Source organism: Cynara cardunculus (genome assembly GCF_001531365.2).
Source record: "Cynara cardunculus var. scolymus isolate 2C chromosome LG 11, CcrdV1, whole genome shotgun sequence".
NCBI lineage: Eukaryota > Viridiplantae > Streptophyta > Magnoliopsida > Asterales > Asteraceae > Cynara > Cynara cardunculus.
In genome coordinates, this window is record NC_037538.1 from 21,047,667 (window position 1) to 21,051,204 (window position 3,538).

Genomic DNA, 3,538 nt, shown 5'->3' on the forward strand with positions numbered 1-3,538 from the left:
CTTTGTCTGCTGGATTTCGTGTTTACGTTTCACCCCAAAATCTTACACCCGTGCTACCTTTTTTATTCTGCTTTATTACTCTGCTTTATTATTCCGCTTTATTATTATGTTATATTACCTGTGTTAACTCAGAATCAAACTAAAGTCTTCGTTTTCGTCATCTGAAATCTTTTCTTTTATTGGACTCTTATTTAACTTTTGCTCCAATTCCTGTGGACGATATTCCGGTACTTGTACCACTTTATTACTTGGAAAGACGACGTTGGGCCGTATTATATACTTGCTTTGTGGCCCAATTTTATTAAGTCTAAAGGTAAAGGATTTGACCGACCAGTAATCCCTAATGTGAAGCCTAAAGAACCGGCTGCCAATTATCAACGTTCAACGGGTGAAAGTTTGACAAATATTCAAGTGTAAAGAAGACTTGAAACTAGCCCTCGAATTGAAATTTCTTGAAGAGTGTTATCAAATGAAAACCACCCGCTCGACTCGATCTAGGTTTGAAGCAGTATGTATATCTGAAAAGTGCGAATGGTGGATAAGAGCAACCGTAAGTGACGATACGAAGTTTTTCCAGGTTTGTATATTTAAGGACTTACATACATGTTCACAAACGCAATCGTATCCCAATTACCATCAAACGAACTAAAGGTGTTGGGTCATATATAGAAAGATACAATGAATGACAAAAGTAGAGTACATCATCATCAATATGAAGAACAACTACAAAATCTCAATTAGCTATATGCAAGCCAAAGTTAAAAAAGGCGTGCCTTACACGCCACGACGAGGACACGACATTTTTCAAGGCGTGACATAAAGCGGAAAATTTGTATGTTATATATAGAATTATATATATAGATACATATTTTATATATATTATCCAATCAGATAATAATATTAAAAAATATACATTCCTATTAGAAAAAGAAAAATCATATACATTATTATTATAAAAATAGGTGTTTGATTAAATATTTAAACTTAGAAATGTAATTTTACAATTTCATTTTAACCATGAGTCTGTAACATTTATGAATTTGTGAAACTGTGAGTGATGTAATTAGTTAGATCTATAAAAATGTAAAATCTAAAGTTAAAAGTGTAAAAACAGAAAAAATAATTTTTTTTAAAAGATCACGTGTTACAAAAACGCGCGTCGCAGCGTGCCTCAAGACGTCATGGTGTGAGCCATGACTTACAGAAACGCTATAGGTCATTTCGTAACGGCGGAGATGCGTCTCATGTTAGATGGCGCCATGGCACGCCTTTTTGAACACTGATGCAAGCTTCACGTGTAAAATAGGTAACCCGGAGGAATCTTTTTCCATATTTCCTTTGTACTACAAAAAAATGGAAAAGGCTAATTTAGGGACCGTAACAAAGATCAAGATGAATGAAAGGGCAGGGTTTAAGCGGTTTGTCGTCATTGGTTGTGCGGTAAGAACATTTTCATTGGTTCTTTGTGGATTTATATGTGTGTAAATATATATATATATATATATTATTTTTATACATATGTAACATCTTTTTTTTAAAATTTTACAGATTCGATCGTTCGTGAATCATTTACGATCGCTGATTGTAATAGACGGTGCTCATCTGAAAGTTTCTTACTTAGGTACCATGTTTTTGGTTATTGGTATGGATGAAAACAACCAATTTTTGCCATTGCTTATGGGCGGGTAAGACAAAGAGTGAGGAGTCCTGGACACGGTTTATCCAGGTTGAAAGTACGCATGGTGAGCCTGAAAATTTGTGCATCATATCTGATTGGGCTGCTTCCATCAACATGGCCATTAGAACGGTATTCCGTAATGTTGACATCTCAAGATGAATTTACGATTTAGAGCAAAAATAGACGAGTTGTGAGGAAAGACATTTTGGAGGACTTGCAAAGCCTATACGATGGAAGACTTTGAACAAAAGTTGGCCAGTGACGTCAAGCTCTACCAGTCAGTGCAAGGAAAACTTTTGACAATGCAGACAAAACGAAATGGTCAATAATGCATTTCACTGTAATGATTTATAATGTCATGTAGGGGGGGGGTGCCCGAGTAGGGCGGCCCTCCCCTCCGGGCGTGTAATAGGCTGATGTCGCCGCAACTTTTTCAGATCTATCGTAGTGATCAAGTTTTTACGTCAAATCACATGCAACTTTTTTTTATTTTTTGTATTTTGGTGGGCCTTTACACACTAGTAGGGAAGGAAGGAGGATTAGGTGGTCTTTTTAGGAAAAATGTATTTTTAGAGTTATTTTTGTAATTTTCTTCTCTAAAAAGGCCATTTTGGTCAACAACATGTTATTGTAGTGAAACCATCCATCTTAAATCTCATAACTTTTTTCAATGTGAAGACTTGAAAGTCGCTTCAAAGTCATCAAGTATAAAAGTCTAAAGAAGGTCTTCCAAAGTTAAAAAGTGTTATGCATCTAGAGTTGAAGAATAAGTCTGTAAAGACTTTCCACAATTCCGGTAATCTGTGAGTATTTGAAGGAAGAAGTCTTACAAAGTTCAAATGCTATGTTAATAGAGTTGAAGGCTAACTCTGGATACACTGTCTAGAGTTAGACACTGAGAAGATTTTCTCAAGTTCACTTCATCAAGATTGAAGGCTCAAGACTTCTCATACATAAGGATACTAGAACACGTGTCAATTTGTAATAGGGTTGTCATGTATATACTGTATCTTAAGCATATCCGTTCTTATATAAATAGTAGTTGGTTAGAGTTGTTAGATAACTTTTCGTACATATAGAATACTTCGTATAGATCTTCTTAGATTCATTTTGTACTCTTACATTTTCAATAATCAAACACATGATAACTTCTGTGATTCAGTATTTTTCTTGATTGTTTCTTTTTATATTCTTGTTATTAAATCAGTGTACGATATTAACACTCAACGATGCACCTTTCATTAAACCCTCACATTTTTAGCATTCTCTACCACTACAAAATATTAAGTTTATAGGATGCCTAAAATGTCTAAGCATTTTAATAAGATGTTTTATATGATTTAAGTTTATAGGATCAAACAATAAAATATCTAGTATAAAAGTGTTACCCTATTATAAGTTCAGAACATAAAGAGCTTAAAAGGAAGAATTGGCAGGAGAGTTTAGAGTGATTAAGACCTATTGTCCTTTTTCACTTTTCTCGAGATCCATCTCGAGAGGTGATTCACTAAAATATCATATGATCTTTAATGATGACAAACATGTTGTAATATGAATATATTACTTGTGCTTATGCTGCACTTGACGACAAAACATGAAAAGCCCGATGCTTATTCCCTACTCTTCTCCGATACTTGTTCACTCTTCCAAGCTTGGTCGCTAGTGCACTCCTCAAGCCTTGCCCACTACTCCTTCTATGGTTATAAATAACTGATAAGCATGGTTTATTACATGCTTAAAGTACCCATTTCTTATGTTTAATAGATAGATTTTCCTAGTTTATCCCAACCTTGAGTCATTTTTACTTCCTTATTTTCCATTTGTTATGTTTGGAGCTAAATGTGATGATGAATTTGTTTT